The sequence below is a fragment of the Felis catus genome, chromosome A1 (genome assembly GCF_018350175.1).
Source record: "Felis catus isolate Fca126 chromosome A1, F.catus_Fca126_mat1.0, whole genome shotgun sequence".
Classification (NCBI taxonomy): domain Eukaryota; kingdom Metazoa; phylum Chordata; class Mammalia; order Carnivora; family Felidae; genus Felis; species Felis catus.
Genome location: NC_058368.1, coordinates 119757291 through 119778826, shown reverse-complemented (window position 1 = coordinate 119778826; position 21536 = coordinate 119757291). Strand labels below are relative to the sequence as shown.

At 40.1% G+C, this 21536-nt stretch overlaps 1 protein-coding gene and 1 long non-coding RNA gene across 6 annotated transcripts in view; one reads left to right on the top strand and one right to left on the bottom strand.

Moving 5' to 3' along the window:
* The window catches only part of KCTD16 (potassium channel tetramerization domain containing 16), a 251565-nt gene that overhangs the window by 173056 nt on the left and 56973 nt on the right, over positions 1-21536 (bottom strand). The gene's annotated exons all lie outside the window — the stretch shown is intronic.
* Positions 18364-21536, top strand: part of LOC109501171 — a 52848-nt gene continuing 49675 nt past the window's right edge. For 4 of the 5 annotated variants that reach the window (XR_006599941.1, XR_006599942.1, XR_006599943.1 and 1 more), the window contains exon 1: positions 18366-18503. This is a non-coding gene — a long non-coding RNA (uncharacterized LOC109501171). Of the gene's footprint in view, positions 18504-21536 lie in introns of all 5 variants that reach the window. The other variant, XR_006599940.1, reaches the window with a different exon arrangement.

Here is a 21536-nt window from a genome sequence, read left to right as displayed (position 1 = left end):
TTTTGGCTCAGGTCATGATCCCAGGGTTGTAGGACTGAGCCCCACAAATCCTCAGCATGGAGCCTGCTTGAGATTCTCTCTTTCTCCCTCTGCCCCACTCCCCAACTCATGCTCTCTTTTTCTCTCTCAAATAAAATTGTAAAAAATTAAAAAAAATAAATAAATATTCAGTTTAAGATAGTGGTGTATAAAAATATAGATGAATTTTGTTTCCAACTACGTTCCCAGACCCTCTGAATTTTATTTCATTTTAACAGTCCCTGGTCTAATGATTTTTAGGTAAACCTCACAGAAGCCCCTGGAAACTTTCCTCTCTAAAAAAGTATATTGCAGCACTGAGGGAAGAGTCATAAACTTTGTCTGGGAGAGCCAAGCAAGACAAATGATCTGAAAAAAAATTCAGCATGTATACAGGCACGAAGGTGAGGGATACTGGCAGGGGTAGAACTGAGATTGCTTGAAAGGAACGACAGTATACAAGAGAAGATTAATAAATTCTGGAAGTCCAATTTACAACAGAGTGAGTATAGTCAACAAAACCATGTTATAAACTTCAAAGCGACTCTAAGACTAGATCTTAATTGTTCTCAACACAAAAAAGAAATGAGAATTATGTGATGCGATACAGGAGTCAGCTAACACTTCTGTCATAATCACATTGTAAAATGTAAATGTATCAAACCAACACCTCATACTCCTCACTTACACAATGTTATATGTCAATTATATCTCAATAAAAAATAAAATATTTTAAAAAATTAATAGTCCAGATTTTCAAATGTGCAGCAAATAAAAAACAACTTTTTTCTTTTAACAAAAAAAAAAAAAAAAAGAAGACAAGAAGAAAAAGGAAAGAATGACCAGGAGATGATGATATTATATACTTAAGGATGCCAACTGAGGAATCATCAAAGAGTATTATGCAGTCCATACTTCTCATTCTGCTCCCTTGGCTCTGAGACCCAATCTTCCCATTTATTTATAAACTTATTATGTATATACTATTTCTTCTAGACCTAACACCTCTCTTCTCTAAAAAGTCTTCACTGCCTAACCCCAGCTCTCAATGTTCCGAATTATTTTAACATCCTCGATCGTTACATTTTGGTAATCCACATTAAAATACGCTGGAATCAACATTGTTGTAAATAAACTGATAAAATTTCTTTATAATCTTTGTGGCTCTATCTGAACAGAAAGATAATTGCTTGGCATGAGGTCAGAGTTCAAGGGAAGCTGCATGCAAAGATGCAGACACTTCAGGAATGACTTCCAGGGACATTAGCTGAAATCGCTGAAGGTGAAAACTACCCTTCCTGACAGGCATTAAAAGAAAATAAAAACAGGACTTCTTTGGAAGCAAATATCTTCGTAATGTTACATACCCAAAAGAGAAAATTTGACATTTGTTTACAAGGCACATCACTGATGGATGCGTAGAAGGAAAGATCTTACTAGTATAAAGGAAAGAAAGATGTTTGAAAAAGAAGGCATTATGGAAAATGCTTCTCCCTGGGCGTTTATTCGTCTAGTAATTAAGAGGCATTCAGGCACACTGACTCAATCATAAATCTGTTTAAGAAGAACACCTATGACTGTAAAAGGAAAATTCCAGTACAAAAAATAATCATAATCTAAATAGGTATATTTTAGTGTATATCTCATCCAATTCAGTCCATGTGAAAATTTTCCTGTAAGGAATATTTATGACAGAAGGTTTTATTGTTTGGTTTTATATACTTAATAAATGTTCATGAAAAATTTTTATCTGGATTTTCTTTTTTTTTCTTTTACTTTTGGTAGCTCTGTTAATTTTATAGTGTGAAATGTAATTCTAGAAACAAAAGTTTAAAATATTTTCCCTGTTGGAAGGAGGGATCAGTATTAAAGAGAGCTTCTTGTGTAACCATAATCTGATAACCAGTTAGGTCTTAAGAAAGGGATTGCCTCTACCTTACCTGATCCACACTGAAACAGAAGGGGAAAGTATTATTACCCTCAAGTTACAGGTAAAGAGAAGGAGGCTCAGAGGGGCTAAGCGGTTTTTTCCTTTCCTAAGATCATTGGTTGAAGAGCACAATGGAGAAGAGAAAAGCACCAGGATAGAAACCATGGAGGGAATGTGTGCGGCAGTGCCCAATCTCAGACAACAGGTACCCCTCTCCTACCAGATACTGCTTCACAGACAGACAGGCAGAGGAAGGGTAACATGAGACCAGTGACAAGCAATCTCTACGGACAGGTAAAAATATTAACGACAGGCACCTCACAGCTTTAAACCTCATCATCTTAAATCCCAGGCAGACAGGCATTGAGTTGATGCCTGAAATTTGCTTGCACGAAATGTAGGAATGTTAGATACCTCGGGTTAAACTCAGTAGGGGGCAGGTTCTAGCACATCCGGGTCCCACAGGAAGCTGGAGGAAGAGACATGCATTACATGAATATTTTCTTCATCTTCCCCAGCACCCTGATTTACTATCCCTGCTAATTTTTCAAAGGAACCAGTAGTAATGCCATGAACAAAAGGAAAAAAACACCAATGAAATGCCTTTTCAAGGATTCCATTTTTGAGCCTCCCACATAACCAGGATGATCTGTAAAGACTGGATATACTAGTTATTACTGCAGAACTAGAAGAGAAATTATTCTTTGTTTTATTGACCACTTTAAAGACACCCCTTTTCCCTCACCTGGATTCAAGGGTAGCTATCAAATATTCTCGCATCGGAAGCACACCACATACCCACAAACAGCCAGGGGCCCCAACCATCCAACAACACAGCGATGATGCTACCGTTGAGGGCACCGCGGCCAGCAGCATCACTGCAGACATTTACATAGTGCTCCCCCAGCTCACCAAGCAATGCCTTCACATCTAGTGCAACAAACTCACAACGACCTGCTGAGCCCTATTTAGTTAATTACTGCTGTTATATCATCTCCATTTGCAAATTTGTAAGCCGAGTTAGGCAAATCACAGCAACCTGAGACTTTACACCTAGAAACTGGCACAATCAGAAGTGAAACCACTCTTTTCTGTCTCCATACCCAGTATTCTTTCTCTAGAGCAGAGTTTGTACAAGTCCGATTCAAGAAGCATTTGTAAAGGATCACTAGGGATGGCCCTTGAAAATCTATACCCTGAAGGTGCACCCCAGATTTAGTACACCAGAATTTGTAGGGGGAGAAGCTATATTCATTTGCACCTCTGGGGTGAATGTATGCAGTCTGAAGTTAAAGAAATGCTGCTGCATATCTTCATATGGTATTACAGTTTGTAAATCAGCATAAAGATTTTTGTTTCAATAGTATCAGACTATGACAGTATAACCTTGGAATTTGGTCAAGGGATTAAAAGCAGAGAATCTGACACCAAACAGCACAGCACGGGTTGGAGTCTTGGCCACTTATGAGTTGCTAACATTAGGCAAATCACTCAATCTGTTGCCTTAGTTTTCTCATCTGTAAAATGGAACTGTTTATAAAGTATGGTGGCCATGAGAACATATCCACAGACTCCAACCATGGGGAGCTGTAATCCATTAAGCAACCAAGGACCCTGGCAGCTGCCCGTGAAACGGACAGCAGCATATGCACCAAGGCCCCCTGCCCTCGCACAGGCCCGTCACTGCTCTCAGCAGAACACAGGAAGGATATTAAGGCAGGCTAGTTTCTAGAAGACATGAGACTCCTTTACTGGCTCATTTTGACTCAAGGACTCCCTGCCCACCTTGCCTAACCTTCCTCAGACTAATATAACTGCAGACACCTCCACCAAACCTACCTCCCCTCTCACACCTGAGGTGAGACTCGCATCACAACCTGACAGACCCGCCAGCCTTCCCAGGCTCCCTCCCATTTTCTCTCACAGGTATCTCGCTAACAAAATGCTTTCCTGTGTTGTCCTGTCTTGGCATCTACTTCTGGGAGGATTTACACTACTACATAAGGATAAAGTGAGGTAAATAATCGAATAATTTTAGAAGCAGACTTGGGACACAGTGAGTGCCCAAGAAGGATCTGACATAATATCACCATGTCTCTCACTATGGCTACCACTACAGCCATCATCCTAATGACCAGGGGAGGTAGACTGTTCCTCACCAACCATGGTAACTAACTCACAGTGTTATCACTAATCCAGTTCTAGGTAACTCAATCTATATAAAAGGACTTTGCAGATATTCTTAAAATTAAGAACAGAAATAGTCATAATTCTCCCTTATAAAACCAAATTTTGGAGTCTGAATTTAAATGGCTAACTCTAAGGTACAATGCACATGTCCATTTGTTATAACATGTTTTCCCACCTGTACCTCCATGCTTAGAGACAAACATCTCATTCATCTTCAGAGCCCCACATCTCTCATGGTGTCTGGATCATGGTGGGTGTCCATAACTATTTACCAAATTGAATTGTTAAATTGTGCAACTCAATCAAAGTCTTGCAGTATAAGAAGAAGATTGTATTATTTGTTAAGTGATTTATTTTCCTTCACAAATCCTATAGCCCTTTATCATTGGACAAACACTTTTATAGATTAAGTACAACCAAGTCAATTCCCAAAAATGATAGTGGAAATCACAATGGTGACTCTGCTAGAGAATCTATGGGTCAATCCAGGCCTATGACTGTACCTACAACTCACTCAATCCAAACAAAAGTATATTTTTATTTGGGGGAAGGACAAAAAGGTATCTTTATTCATACACTGTGATATATATGATGCATGACTATCATCTCAAATAAAGCAGCTGAAAACATAAAGAAATAAAGAGAGATGGGCACCTGGGTGGCTCAGTTGGTTAAGCAGCCGACTTAGGCTCAGGTCATGATCTCATGGTTGGTTGGTTTGAGCCCTGTGTCGGGCTCTGTGCTGACAGCTGCAAGCCTGGAGCTGCTTCCGATTCTGTGTCTCCCTCTCCTTCTGCCCCTCCCCTGCTCGCACTCTGTGTCTCTCTCCCTCAAAAATAAAATTAAAAAAAAAATTTTTAATGAAACAAAGAAAGAAAGAGAGCTATCTAAACACATAACAAACATCTCCAAACCTCCAAATTTCACATCAAACTAGGCCTGGCAATTGGCAATGATTCAAAACAAAATCAAACATGTGACTGCCCAAAACATCAAGTAATGATGCCAGTGATTTAAATCCTTTATCCGATAATTACTATCACCATTAGCAGAAGGCTTAAAGTGGAAAAAGAAATTAGTATGACAGCCATTACTATCATGCTTTCCACTTAGACCTGTGGTTGAAACACAAAAATTCTGTACATTTAAAAACTGTTCTATCTACTCTGAATTTTGAAGAAATTCAGGCAAAAATAAGAAATAAGAAAGAATAAGAAATAAGGCAAAAACTTATAAAGGGATTAGTCTTTTAATAAAGGTTTGTGGTCTTGTCAGATCATCAGAACACCAACTACAAAACATTATCATATGAAACTAAAGCCCTATGTTTGCAAAATAGCAATGTGTCGTACAATTTTTGAATTAAAATAGAAATGCTTCTTTCATGATCCAGTAATTTCATACTTGTAGAGTGAAACAGCGCATGGGAACATGTATATTATGAAAGAGTTTGGGTAGACCCTAGTGAAAAACCATACTACATCCGTGCGGTCTCAGAAAAACAAAAAGCTTGGTTCCAGAGTATATTATTTGGGCCATACACATCACCTGAAGGTCCCCTGACTCTACAAAAGCCAGAAATAGGGAAAGGAAAGAACGTTAAGAAAGCTGTGAGTTAACTTTTCATCCTGAGATGCTTTCCAACAGTTAGAGGTGGCTATGCCAGCTATTCTACATGTCAGACTTTGAATAAAACATTAAAGCATTTTTCTGATGGTTATTTTCCTTTTTCTTCCTATCCCAAAGATGTGTGTGTAAGGACTCATTTTAGGCTCTTGGATTTTCTGAAGTGTTCAACAGTCACCTTGCTGTTTGCAACAGGCCGAGAAATTTGCTCCAATCTCCAATCTCTTCCTCAGTTCTCAGGAAATGTTTCTTTTGTGATACAGGGGCTGCAGGGAAATCACAAACCCCTCCTGGCACAGAACATCTTCACAGCCTCCCACAAACTCGCCTTGGATGGGGAGAGGCACAATCTTTTGTGCAGCAGTTTTACCTGCAAGCTTCTCACCTCCACATCTCTGTGGGCAGCCGAATGGTGGTGGTGGTGGTTTCAGTGATGTGCTCCTGGGATGGCGTATTTCTGATGATCACTTAAGGGATTCTGTCTGTGACACTGACCCCTGAACCCCCAGTACACCAGTTTGTGGTGAGACATACGGAAGAGGAGAAAGCAGCACCCATAACTTTGGAAATGCCTACCCTCTTCTTCCAGATTCTTTTCTTCAACCAATGTTCTGCTTTTAATTCCCAGTAATTTTTTTTCTCTTAGCTATAAATATGTCAAAATTAAAAAGTGTATCTGATATACTTTTTAACGTGAAAAGCAATCTAACTTGAAACCTGTTCCTTATGTTTTTTTTTATAAGTAACAAAATATAGCAGGTAGCAATTAGTGGGGAAAAAAAGGAGACACTGGTCTGTCTTTTGTATATGCCATTCAGTATTACTGAAGAATGGCATTTACTATACATGTCAGTGCTGAAATCATTGACTACAAAAACTCAGTATATTCACTTACTCCCCTGGATTCAAGAGAATTGTTACTGTTAGAGTTTTAGAAAATCAGCCTTTAAACTTTCCTTCTCACACAAAATAGACTGCAAAGTAGGAAAGGTTTCTTTTCATAGCTTTCCACCCTTCTTTCAACATCACCAACATGGTGGATAGCTCGTTTTGCCTTTTTAGAATCAATGCCCTCTTCTTATAATCACAGGACCTCAAATTTCCTGGAGGATTTGCTCTTTCCTCACTGGTAGCCTGTGCTCTATCAGTGGCTGAGCCTACTTCCCATTTCCAGACCCAGACCAGGAAAATCAGAATAGTCATTTGCTGAGAAACGGGAACAAAGCCCTGACCAGGCCAATCAGTGCTAACCTTGAACTTTCGATTACAGTTGTGAGAAAGATACTCTATTTCCTGGAGTTACTTTGAGGAAATACTGTAAATCTGAAACTACTAGTGACCTTAACACATCATGAGAAGAATCTGTCCAAGAATGAAGCCAAAAGAAAACTCTACAAGCCAAAAAAATGAGGAAGACATTCCTGGCTGTATAATTTAACTAACGAGATTTAGCCACTTCTGAAATCATATTACCCTTAGATTTGTAAATAAATTTATTTTTTAGCTTAAGCTAAATAGTGCTATGATCACAACCAAAAGAGTACTTACTGATAAAACCCAATACCTATTGATTTATATCCCTCAGGTAATCAAAGTTCTTATTTGTCCTTTGTGGGTTCAGGGACATATATTTTCACCCTTCCAAGACATGGTCTCTAGAAAGCCAGTCTCTAGGATTTCTTTTTATTTCTACCAAGGAATTTTAATTCTCCTTTTTGGTTCTGCTATCTCTTGGTTATGATCTATACTAGTGATTATCTATTAAAAGGATTAGAATTAAGGCATAATTGGCTAAAAACAGCTGGGTACTGCATTTGCATTACTCACATATGTTAAAATTAGTATGAAACATAAGGGCTTCAAGAAGAATAATAGAACCAGTTGAGAGGTATTTTTGACCAAAGTGACAGATAGTGAGAGGGAAGTCTGAGTTGTCCACAGTGAGGATTACAGTGTGATTTCTGAGGTGAAGGTTCCCCCTAACACAGAGTAAGCTCACTCCATACTTTCTTTTCCTGATTACAATGAAGAATACTGAGCAGAATATACATTAAGCAACTACCTGATTACCCTACAAGTAAATAATAGAACTGTGAGCATGACCAATATGGTACAGATATTCCTATCCACCCCCCCTCCATCTACCAGCTTGAACTCCACAAAACTCTGAATCTCAAGACCATGCAGCAGGTGTAATCAGAAAACACTTCAGGAGGGTTCTCTCCCCTCTCTTCAAGGCCAAAAAACCAGGAAAGGGGGCTCTGTGGGATGGATAGCACTGTGAGGGGAATACTGGTTTAATATTTTTTAGCCTCCTGTGTTATCCCCAGGCAAGCCTAAATCATGAGGCTATACTCCTGTGCAGACTTTTATCTAATCTGAAAGCCATATTTTGCTATGATCAGAGGAAGTGGAAAAGAGGGCTGCTGTGAGCTCAGGAGTTTTTCTTCCTATTCTCTTGCTCCTTTGCCACCAAGTTGATCACAGTGGGGGCTACATAAAGATAAGATTAAGACTTTGGAACAAGAAAAATTATGAGATCAAGAGGGATGTTACAGAAATTATTTTCAAAGGGCCAATTCATTAATATAAAAACTCTAAGTGTATTTGTACCTAATAACATATTCAAAGTATATATTCAAAGCAAAAATGAGTGTAGCTGAAAGGAGAAACAAAGCCATAATGAAACTTGGGAGACTTGCAAACTCATCTCTCATATCCAAAGATCAAGCAGAAAGAAAACCAACAAGGACACAGAAGTCCTGAACGCTATCAACCAATTTGGCCTAATTGACATAAAACACTCTATTCAATAATGTACAATACATGTTGTTTTCAAGAACACATGGAACATTCAACAGGACAGACCATATGCTGTGTCATAAAAACTAACTTTAACAAAATGTTTAATCTAACTAATGCAAGATATTTTTTCATAACAAAATTGAACCAGGAATCAGTAACAGAAAGATACCTAGTAAATCCCCCAAAATTTGAAAGTTAAACAACACGCTTGTAAATAATCCAGGAGCCAAAGGAAGTTAGAAAATACTCCAATTTGAATGAAAATGAACATACAACACGTCAAAACCAATGGTATGCACCTAAAGCAGTGCTTAAGAGAAAACATACAGCATTTAATGCTTCTATTAGAAACAAAGAATGAGGAAGCTTGGCTGGCTCAGTTGGAAGAGCTAGCAATCTTGGAGTCATGAGTTTGAGCACTACATTGGGTGTAGAGATTACTAAAAAAAATAAACTTTCTTTAAAAAAAAGAAATGAAAAACATTCTCATATCAATAATCAAAGTTACTACCCTAAGAAACTAAGAAAAGAATAACATATGGAACTTAAAGCAAGCAGAAGGAAGTAAATAAAGAAGAAAATGGAAAACAGAAGAAAAAAATCAATGAAACCAAAAGCAGCTTCTTTGAAAAGATCAACTTAATTTATGGGGAAAAAAGAAAAAAAAAACCCACCCTCCCTCCAGACTGACAAATTAAAAAGAGGGAAGACACAAATTACCTATATCAGAATATATCACTACAGACTTCAGAGACACTAAAAGGATTATAGGATAATGATAAGAATAACTTTATGGCCATAAATTCAACAACTTAGATGAAGTGCACCAGGTGAAGACACACTACCAAAACTCACTTAAGAAGAAATAGATAGCTGGGGTGCCTGGGTGGCTCAGATGGTTGGGCATCCGGCTTTGGCTCAAGTCATGATGTGTTCCTGGGTTCGAGCCCCGCTTTGGGCTCTGTGCTGACAGCTCAGAGCCTGGAGCCTGCTTCAGATTCTGTGTCTCCCTCTCTCTCTGCCCCTACCTCTCTCACGCTCTGTCTCTCTCTCTCTTTCTCAAAAATAAATGAACATTTTAAAACAATTTTAAAAAGAAGAGCTTTCTTAAACTGAATAAAGACCTCTTTAAAAACATGCAGCAAACATCATAATTAATGAAAAAAGAATTAATGCTTTTCCCCTAGAATGGAGGCCAAGGCAAGGATACCCACTATCACCTTTCCTGTTCAATATTAGACTAAAGCCCTAGTCACTGCAATAAGACACACTAAAAGAAATAAAACGCATATGGATTGCAAAAGAAGAAATAACATTGTCTCTACTCATAGACACTATCACTGCCAACATGGAAAATTGCAAAGCATCTACCAAAAAGTTCCTAGACCTAATAAATGAGTTCAACATGGCTGCATCATATGAGATCAACACACAAAAATCAATCATATTTCTTTACAGTAAGCAATGAACATTTGAATATTAAAAAAATGTTTTAAAGCTCCAAAAAATTAAATACTTAGTGATAAAGCTAACAAAATATGTGCTAAATCTGTTGCTGAAAACTTTAAAACACTGATGAAATAAAGTAAAGAAGAATGTGAATTAGTGGAAGGATATACTATATGTGCAGAATGGAAGCCTCAATATTTTAGGATTTTAATTTTCCCAATGTTTTAAGATTTTGATTTTCCTCAAATCTCTCCAAATGGATCTAAAGATATAATACAATCCCAGTCAAGAGTCTAGTAGAATTTTTTTTTTGAAATTTTGAAAAACTGGTTCTATCTAGATGAAAAGGTAAAAGAACAAAGTATCCCAACCAATTTTAAAGATTAAGAACAAAAGTGAGATATCTCACGTGATTCCATAAAACTTATTATAAAGCTACAGTAAACAGGACAGTAAGTGTGGTATGGATGCAAGGGGAGTCATACGGATCAATGGAACAGAATACAGATTTCAGAAACAGACATACAGAAAACTGAGTTTTGACAACAGAGCAAAAGCAAGTCAATGAAGAGAAAGTATAGACTCTAATGAATGGGGATGGACAATTGAACATATAGAAGCCAAAAACAAAGACAAAAAACAAAACACAAAAACCCTGTATTTATACCTCATGTGTTAAATAAAAATTAACTCAAAATGGATCCTACACTTATATAGAAAACAAAGCACTATTAAACTTTTTGATGTCAACAAGGATTTCTTGAAACCCTGGGTTAGGCAAAAAGCTCTTAGATGTGACATCAAATCACAACCCATAAAATAAAACTGATAAATGTGACTTCATCAAAATTGAAAACTTTGCTCTGCAAAAGACAGCAAGTGAAAAGACTAACTACATACTAGGGGAGAAAAATAGCCAAGCCACAAATCACATATTCAACAAAGTACTTATATCTTGAATATATACATATTTTTAATTTTAAAATTCAACAGAAAGGCAAAAAATAAACCCATTAAAAACTAGATAAAGCATTTTAACAGGCATTTCCCCCAAGAAGACCTACAAATGACAAGGGCATGAAAACCTGCCTAACATCGTTCCTTATTAGGTAAACGCAAATTAAAACTACAGTGAGATACACTGCAAACATATTAAAATTGCTAACATCTCAACACGAACAGTAGCAAGTGCTGGCAAAGGTGAAAATACCTGAACATCTTGCTCTGGCGGCACTGCAAAATGGTAGAGCCACTCTGGTTAAAGTTTGGCAGCTTCTTCTAACGTTAAATATATGCTTACTGTACGACCCAGCAATTCCGCTTCCAGTGGAATTACTCTAGACTGATACAATCTTATGTTCTCACAAAAACTTGCACACACATATTTGTAACAGCATTATTTGTAATCACCAGAAATTAGAAACAACCCAATTGCCCTTCGGTGGGTGAATGGATGAAGTAACTGCAATACATCCACACAACGGAATGCAACTCAGAAATAAAAAGGAATGAACTTCTAATGCACTCAAAACATGAAGGAATCTTAAACACATTATTTAAGGGGAAGGAGCCAAATGTAAAAGGTTACTCTATGCTTCATGTATACGAAATCCTTGAAAAAGCACTTCTATTTCAGAGACCACTAGTTGCCAGAGGTTAGGGATGGAGGTCAGATTTGGTTACACAGGGGAAACACAGTTTTTTGGAATGATGGAATTGTTTTGTATCCTGAATGTATTAGCGAATGTGTCAAAATTCATAGAACTATTAAAAATAAAATTTCAAAAATCTGATTTATAATGCTGATGCTACCACTATCTTCCTAAGTGATCTTGGACAAGATATAGCACTTCTTTGAGACCCAGTTTTCTTTTTTTTTTTTTTTAATGTTTATTTATTTTTGAGAGAGAGAGCACAAGCAGGCGAGGGGCAGAGAAAGAGGGAGACACAGAATCTGAAGCAGGCTCCAGGCTCTGAGCTGTCAGCACAGAGCCTGACACGGTGCTCAAACTCACAAACCGAGAGGTCATGACCTGAGCCAAAGTCAGATGCTCAACCGATTGAGCCACCCAGGTGCCCCGAGACCCAATTTTCTTAAAAGAATATGAGGGTGTTTGTCTAAGTGCTTTTCCAAGTTTGGCCTTCTGCGACTAAAATTACATCATGCAATATTACTTGGCGATCAAAAAGAATGAAATCTTGACATCTGCAACAACGTGGATGGAACTAGAATGTATTATGCTAAGGGAAATAAGTCAGAGAAAGATACATATCATGATTTCACTCATATGTAGGATTTAAGAAACAAAGCAGATGAACATAGGGAAGGGAAGGAAAAATAAGATAAAAAATGAGAGGGAGGCAAACCATAAGAGAATCTTAAATACAGAAGAATAAACTGAAGGTTTCTGGAGGGGAGGTAGGTTGGGGGATGGACTAAAGGGGTGATGAACATTAAGGAGGGCATTTGTTGGGATGAGCACTGGGTGTTGTATGTAAGTGATGAATCACTAAATTCTATTCCTGAAACCATTAATACACTATGTTCATTAACTTGTATTTAAATATAATAAATAAATAAATAAAATAATGCAAAAGCTTATCTATTCCCTAACTAAGCTTAACATGTACTCTACAGAAGGAAGTCATTGAGCAGTTTGTTTTTTCCTTCAGCAAGGATTCCCATTAGCTCACTGGAGCACTATCATCATCATCGCCATCATTACCAACTTTGAGCTATCTACACTCTCTGAATTCACCAGATATTTCACTATTTCCAGATTATGAGGCCCACCAAAGAATACAAAGAACTATACAATTGAGAATTATTATTTCTGCTCTATGGCAAACTTTTCAAAGAGAAATGACACACTTAGGGGAAAAACTGATAGGGAGCTTTTGACCCTTGGAGAAGAATACAGAATCTATGGACATGTAGCAGCAATGAATCAATGATATTAACTCCATCACTCAGAGCTCTGCTTTATGCCCTGTCATCTGCGCTGTGGATAAAACACAGGATATGACTGCCATTATGATGTAATTTCTTGCAATATTGTGATTTTTTTTAATCACGCAGATTATGGAAAAGAGTTCCAACAGGGAACAAAATCTCTCTTTTCAGTAAACCAGAAGCTACCAGTCAAAAAAGGAATGTTTCTAGATATATCTGCTGATACAGAAGACTAAGAGAAAGGGGCAAATTCCTTGAAAAATTAGGTTCAGAGTAATTGCATTTCTCAGTATCTACCCTAATATGAGCCAAATGTAAAAATATTCCTTGCAGCATTATTTGTAATACTGAAAAATTACAAGTAATCTAAATGTATACCATTAAGAAATTGGTTAAATAAACTATAATATAATTATATAACACTAAAAGCAAATAAATGAATTAAAGCTATAAACATCAAAACTGACAATCCTCTAAGACACCCTGATAGACAAAGATCTTATTTTAGAAAGACTTTTATATATATTTAAATTTTTTAATGTTTATTTATTTTTTGAGAGAGACACAGAGTGCAAGCAGGGGTGGGGGGTGGGGTGGTGCGGCAGAGAGAGAAAGGGAGACATAGACTCTGAAGCAGGCTCCAGGCTCTGAGCTGTCAGCACAGAGACCAATGCAGGGCTTGAACTCACAAACCACAAGATCATGACCTAAGCCAAAGTCAGACACTTAACCTGACTGAGCCACTCAGGTACCCCTAGAATGACTTTTAAACCATAGTTTAACAATAGTGCTACATATCATCTGTAGATATATATGTAAGCATTTTGAAGAGTACATATTAAGTTCACAACAGGAGTTAACTCCCAGAACAAGGAGAGGGTACTGGGTTTAAGAAAAAGAGCCTTTAAGGGAAAATGTATTCATGTGTATTTGTATAACTAAAAATTACTTTTAAACAGAGGATCCAATAAAGAGTACCAAAGAGACCTATTGAGCCAGGATATTTTCCCAGGACTACTTAAAAAAGTCCGAAGGACACATCACCTGGAAAAACAATGTCAAGGGGCGCCTGGGTGACTCAGTCGGTTAAGCGTCTGACTTCGGCTCAGGTCATGATCTCACAATCCGTGGGTTTGAGCCCCACGTCGGGCTCTGTGCTGACAGCTCAGAGCCTGGAGTCTGTTTCAGATTCTGTGTCTCCCTCTCTCTCTGACCCTCCCCTGTCCATGCTCTCTCTCTGTCTTAAAAATAAACAAATGTTCGGGGCGCCTGGGTGGCGCAGTCGGTTAAGCGTCCGACTTCAGCCAGGTCACGATCTCGCGGTCCAGGAGTTCGAGCCCCGCGTCAGGCTCTGGGCTGATGGCTCAGAGCCTGGAGTCTGTTTCCGATTCTGTGTCTCCCTCTCTCTCTGCCCCTCGCCCGTTCATGCTCTGTCTCTCTCTGTCCCAAAAATAAATAAACGTTGAAAAAAAAATTAAAAAAAAATTAAAATAAACAAATGTTAAAAAAAATTAAAAAAAGAAAAACAATGTCAGAAGACAGAGTGCTCAGCCTTGCCAAGAAAGGCTTTCCTCCTAGCCCAGCCTATATGAGAATAGCAACCTGGGAGCCACATTTTAAGGACTAGGAGTCTATTCTCCATTATTCTGAAGAAACCACATCATCCTGAAATAATCTCTACCATTAAATTTTCAAGTCGTTTTGAACAGATCATTATTTAATTTCACTCTCATCATCATCCTTACGCACAGCCCACATTCTTTACCATCCAGTGGCCCCAAACCACAGAATGACACATATTTATTTTTAAATTTAGAGTGAATTAAAACTAATTCTGTTTTAAGAGTCCCATGACACCCCCTTGGAATAATTAGAGGGACCCTGCAGTGTCACAAAAGGAGAATTGGAAAAGCACTGGTTTGTATCGTTGCTATAGGGACCTGCCTCCTAGAACAATCCACTTCTAGGAAGAGCAGAAGAAAGGGAAGAAATCTCAGACAAGCTGTAAATAGACCATGGCAGAGTTGCAAAGTAAATAATACCAGTGGGTTAGGAGCTTTGCCTGCCCCTGTCCAGACAACACAACACAAGAGAAGGAAAAAATCTGTATTGTATTAGGTTGCCATGAGCCTACTCGGCTCAGATCCATTTTGCAGAATTAAATGCAAGAGGAGGAGCAACTGAGAGGTGGGAATGTTCTCCTCTGGAATTGTCCCTTCGGTGGGTCACCTACTGACTGTGTGATTACAATACAGGAGGCCTAGAGTACTTCTTTCCTCTATGCTGTTAAGAGCACCAGCCCCTCCACGGAGGTGTATTCTGTTCCCAATTTTAATTTTAGCATCTACACTTCAGCAATTTGCATTTAAATGTGTTGTCAGAGAACTTCCAGAAATCTTTAATAGGAAGACCGATTTGCATTTTAATATGCTGTTAAAGAATTTCAAAATATCTTTTTTTCAGTGTGATACACAATACCAGAGGAATGGCCACCGTTAAAGAAATTATAATTCTGGATACAATTTAAACAGAGCAAGCTTTCAGGAGCACCACGGCTTTGCTGGACTTTGTTAAAAGTTCCTTGTAAAAAAGAAAGTCCAAAAGAAAAAGAGAAACCTTCTGATTCTAGAGGCCTTAAAGGTAAGATGGACACTTTCAGTACAGAAATCAAAGCAGAAGTGAATTGGGGGAGGTTAGTTATAAGAAAGGAAGATCATCTGAAGGAGGAAACAGGAAGGCAGAATTTTCTTCGCTGTCTCTTGGAGGTGCCCCGCACCACCGTTTCGACTCTGCTGACGTTTGAAGGCTGAATTCAGAGACAGGTGAGTCCCAGCAACACATAAAGCTTGTTTCTGCCCACTCTTCCCATTTAATATTTTTACAAGAGTAACCAGGACACTTCAGTTTTTGTGGATTCTGGAGAAAACCTGATTAGGCTATGACCTCATGTCCAGAGTAATAAAAAATATTATGTATCTCATTCCCTCTGCCTCCTCATCCTCAGTGACTCTGAGTTACTATGCATTAGCACAGCATCTCAAGCTTTCTTGGATCTATCCTATACCTACTTTTCCAACTATTGATTACCCCATTCACAGTAAGCTTTAATCTAGCCAAACTACCTTGTTCTTACATACCTAGGTTCACTGAAGACTTCCAGCCACCAATGCCACACACTGAGCTGCACTGAAAGGAAGAGCAGAAGAAGAGAGAGGAGGAGGGAAAGAGAGGAAAAGGGAAGGAGAAGAAGAAAAAGAAAAAAAAGGAGAAAAAGTTCAGAAATTCTAGCTCTTCAAAATCTTAACCTTTTCCTTAAAATTTGCATGTGGCTTAAAATAACTAATTGCCTCCTTTAATTTTAATAAATTACCTTAACAAGCCTGCAGATAAGTTTTGCAAGTGGTGCTTTTGCAGTATTGTTAAAAAAAAAAAAAAAAAAAAGACAACAGGGCCAAAATAGAGTCATTTATGTTAAGCCCCACACCACCAAACCAAAGCATAATTTAATTATAGTTCCTGCTCTCCCAGAAGAGGAATCTTAAACCAATCAGGAATCCCCTCATCAGCAGCACCTGGGGGGCTCAGTCCCCTGAGCATCTGACTCTTGGTATCCGATAGGATCATGATCTCATGCATCGTGGGTTCAAGCCCTGCATGGGTCTCCATGCTGGCAGTGCGGAGCCTGCTTGGGACTCCCCTCTGTATCTGTCCCTCCCCTGCTCCATGTTCTCTCTCTCTCAAATTAAATAAATAAACAAAAGAAGAATTTCCTGATCAGCACTACTTATTCTGCCAGATAGACCCCTCCATCCCCTAAAGGAAGGTAACCTTCCAACAACTAACCTGCCTTTTTGTCTAGTAGTGTAACCTCTTCGTTCCTGCTCCCCTCTGGCTGTAAATGTCTTTCGTTCTGTACAGCTCCTCGGAGCTCCTTTCGATCTGCTAGATTGGATGTTGCTGGATCCGAATCCATTTTTGCCCACATAACGTCTTGAAATTGTAATATGGGGGCGCCTGGGTGGCGCAGTCGGTTAAGCGTCGGACTTCAGCCAGGTCACGATCTCGCGGTCCGTGAGTTCGAGCCCCGCGTCGGGCTCTGGGCTGATGGCTCAGAGCCTGGAGCCTGTTTCCGATTCTGTGTCTCCCTCTCTCTCTGCCCCTCGCCCGTTCATGCTCTGTCTCTCTCTGTCCCAAAAATAAATAAACGTTGAAAAAAAAAAAAGAAAAAAAAAAAAAAAGAAATTGTAATATGCCTCATGTTTTTGTTTTCACAGTCCTGGTGATGGAAGAGGGAACCAGGAGCAACCAGACCCAGGTAGGTACCTGCTGCTCCCCTAGAGGTTCAGCAACCAGAGCCAGGAACCTGCTGAGCCCCTTGAGCTGGAGCAACCAGACCCAGGTAGGAACTTGCTGAGCCCCTTGAGCTCCAGCAACCAGAGCCAGGAACCTGCTGAGCCCCTTGAGCTCCAGCAACCAGACCTGGGTACCTGCTGAGCCCCCTCAGCTCGAGCAACCAGACCCAGGTAGGTACCTGCTGAGCCCCTTGAGCTCCAGCAACCAGACCCAGGTAGGTACCTGCTGAGCCCCTTAAACTTGAGCAAACAGACCCAGGTACGTGCTGAGCCCCCTGAGCTCGAGCAACCAGACCCAGGTACCTGCTGAGCCCCCTGAGCTCGAGCAACCAGACCCAGGTAGGTACCTGCTGAGCCCCCTGAGCTCGAGCAAACAGACCCAGGTAGGTACCTGCTGAGCCCCTTGAGCTGGAGCAACCAGACCCAGGTACCTGCTGAGCCCCCTGAGCTCGAGCAACCAGACCAGGGCACCTGCTGAGCCCCTTGAGCTCCAGCAACCAGACCCAGGTACCTGCTGAGCCCCCTGAGCTCCAGCAACAGGATCCTTGAGCTCGCTGCTTCTCGCTGCTTCTCGCTGCCTCGGGAGGTGATGGGGACGCCCCTGTGAGGTCCCAGCAGCTTTTACGTGAGAAGCTCTCAAGCGTTCCTGGAACATTTCTTCTTCCTGACTGGACCCACAAGCCGCCCGGAGTCGGACTGGGTCTGACTTCGAAACCAGGCCGGGTCCCACGGCAGACTTAGTCCGACTTCAAAACCGGAAGAAGTTCGGGGCCGGACTGGTTCCAGCTTAGAAACCGGACCGGGTCCGACTGTGAAGGGGGACTGAGTTCGGGTTTTTCGGCGTCCGCTGTAAAAACCGCCCGGTTGCGGGGCCGGGGCGGGTCGGCGGAGGGTGGGCGGCGAGCCCTTCCGCTGGAAGGCTGCACGAGCAGCTGAAGCTCCGCAAAGACCGTCTCGCGTTACCGTGGCCTCGCGGGAGCTCTTCTGTCCGGGAGCGGCTCGTGCACGTGCGCGGTGCCCTCCGGACAAAGGCGTCCCAGCCGAGCCCTCGCCGTGAGGGAAAGGAGATATTGGTCCTCCTCTGACGTATCTGGTGACCAGGACGAGAACGCTGGGGCATCGTGCTCTCTCGGCGGCCGGCAGGGGCATTCTGGGAAAACTGGCCGAGGCCACCTAAAGGGTAAGCGTTTGTACCAAAGTCGGCTCTCCTATCTCTATCTGCGGTGCCTGGTCGATAGAGGAAGGTAAAATGTCCTTGCCTCTTCCTTTCCAAATTCAGATTGGCAAGAAAAAACCAAACAAACACAACAAAAACAAAAACATTTGTAACAATTAGGTCTTTGAATTGTGACTCATGAATTTGCTCTCGGGTACCATTAGTTGTTGGTCCTTTCCCAGAGACAGCTACTGCCTTCTTGTTTGTCTCATTTTGTGTCCTACCAACTTAGGTTGACAATCGTGAGATTGGGGTTCTCCAAAATATGGCTGGGCAGAAATGTAGGTTGCCCTGCTTTCTTTCTTAGGGTCCCACCAACTCCTGCTGGTTCTTAGGGGGAATTGTCTGTTTTGGTTATCTTTGAGAGTGACTCTGGATCTTGGGAGGATAGTCTCTTTCATACTGTTCTCCTTGTAACAGGACACAATTGGAAACATTGGTTATATTGCCAAGGCCTTCGCTGGAATGTCATATTTGAGAACGTATATTGACTCAGGGCCACAGCTTTAAGGAACTAAGGTTTACTTTATGGAGCTAATAAAGCCCCTTGGAAAGACCTTGCTTACAACGGTTCCCAGCTGCCTTACCAGGAAAGTAAAAAAGGTGATGTCCTGGCAGGCACAGGAAACAAGATATCTGTGGAACCTCAAAAAGGGAAGAATTCACCCAAATCTATAGGTATTACAGGCGAAGTCTGAGGACACATCTGATGGCAAGTCCTGGGCTTGATTTCCTACCCTCAAAAGGCTTTAAGAGTTCAATCTGAGATTTCTTATAAAGGAATTCTTGTTGGACTTAGGTAAATAATACCATGCCAAGTTTAATGCAAACAAATTAGCTTTACTGTGATTATCTTTGGTAAAATGAGGTTGATTATAGAGAGAGAAATTATCTTTGGACCTTTATCTGTATTTAAATTCTAATCCTGCTAATTGTCTTTAAGGTTTGTTCCATACCTGTAAAGTGAATTGGATGCTGAATTCCTCTAGTTTCCTCAAATATCTGGTTATGACTTTTCAAAAACTAATGTTTCCAAATTCTCTCCCACCCTTCTGGTTTGGAATTATGAAGAACAAAGACCGCCCTTGAATGTCCTTGGAAGAGATGATACCAGGTTCTTCTCACTACCCAAATAGCAGCCAAACTTTAGGGACTTGAACTTTAGGTTCATATATCCCAATTAAAAAGGGTTTTTTCAGACTCTTGGAACTGTACACCAGCTGGAAATCTAAAATTAAAATTGACTAGGGAGGTTTCTCCCCAGAAGCAGACGGCATCTTGAGGTGGGCAGCTTTCCCAAGATCACGGATCAAAATGTTCATCCCCAGTATGAAACCTTTATTCTTCTGCCTTTTTGCGCCTTGCTTTTCTTCTTTGTTAATGCATGGGAAGACATTGTTCCTTAATTCTTGCACTTATCCCCGAATCTGCTGGCAAAATAATAGCTGCCCAACAAAATCCCTAGACTCTCTGACCAAACTTGTTCTCGTAATAGTATAAGTCTTTAATTATATTTTAGCTGAGGAAGAAGGTGTTTATGCTATGGCAAATATCACCTGCACTTGGATTAACATCTCTGGGGAAGTTGGGACCCAGCTACGTGAGATCAATGAATAAGCCAGTTGGCTTAAGAAAGTGATGCCTTCTATGGGAACTTCCTTTACTTATTTGATTCTCATTGGTTTGGGTCTTGGAGACCAAGCCTCCAAAGTGCATTCCAAATATTGGAAGTTATCCTGCTTATAATAATCATAAGTCTTCTTGGTGCACTAAATTCTCTCAAAATGCATGTTCACAGCCAACCTCCCACAAACAAAAGATCTCCTGATGAATAGAATGTTGGAAAAGGAACAAAGATAATGACCAACTAAAAGAATCTGAACTTACAAATGAGGAAAGGAAAAAAGGAGAGAAAGAGACAAATTAAGACCCAGATGTGTAACTATAGAGAACAAACTGATGGTTACTAGAGGGGAGGTGGATGGAGGGGATAGGTTAAATAGGTGATGGAGATTAAGGAGTATACTTGTCATGATGAGCACTGAGTGATGTGTGGAATTGTTGAATCACTGTATTGGACACCTGAAACTAAAATAACACTGTGTGTTCACCATATTGGAATTAAAATTAAAAACTTACTAAAAACATGTGAATCTGAAGTTGTGACCTGTGAATATCACACAGAGATTCAGCAAAAACTGTGAGAACCCCAGAGTTAGCTGAGAGTGGCACTCATGCCTTAAATTTTAAAGACCTCTCTCAGGTAGGCAGAGAGTCCAGTAAAATGAGGGGAATTGTTGAAAACGAGGCAACAGGTCTGCCCAAAATGGAGCTGCCTATGCTAAGCTTAATACCACCAAAGCAAGACCTAATTACAATTTTGGCTTTCTGTGAAACGGAATATTCACTTAAAAAAGAATCATCCTGTCAGTACTAGTTAAGTAATCTGCCTGATAGGCCTCTGCTGTCCCCTAAAGGAAGGTAACCTTGCAATTACCAACCTGTTCTTTTGCCTAGTATAACTTCCTTGTTCCTGCTCCCTTCTGCTTATGAAAGTCTTTCATTGTGTGCAACTCCTTGGAGCTCCTCTCTATCTGCCAGATTACATGCTGCCTGATTCAAATTGATTTTTGTTCAAATCACCTTTTAAAAATTTTAATAGGCCTCAGTTTGTCTTTTAACAATTCAAAGAGATTGTTGAGAAGCAGAAAAAGTAAAAGCTTAAAGTCTTTGCAGCTCAAATTGATCACTATAGATTTGTCACTGGAGGAAAAGAATGGCAGCTAATTTGATAGACTGCCTCTTTGTTTTGCCTCCTCTTTGTTTTGCCCCGTCCACTGGTCATGTGCATCCTTCTGTGGGAATCTTATATGGAAAATCTAGGGTACAAAAGGACAGCACTGATCCATTAAATTTAACCTGGTGATGGAAAGCAGAATAAAAAACAGAAAATCCGATATGTCCACAGCTTCGGGGTGGAAACTCCAGGAAACATGT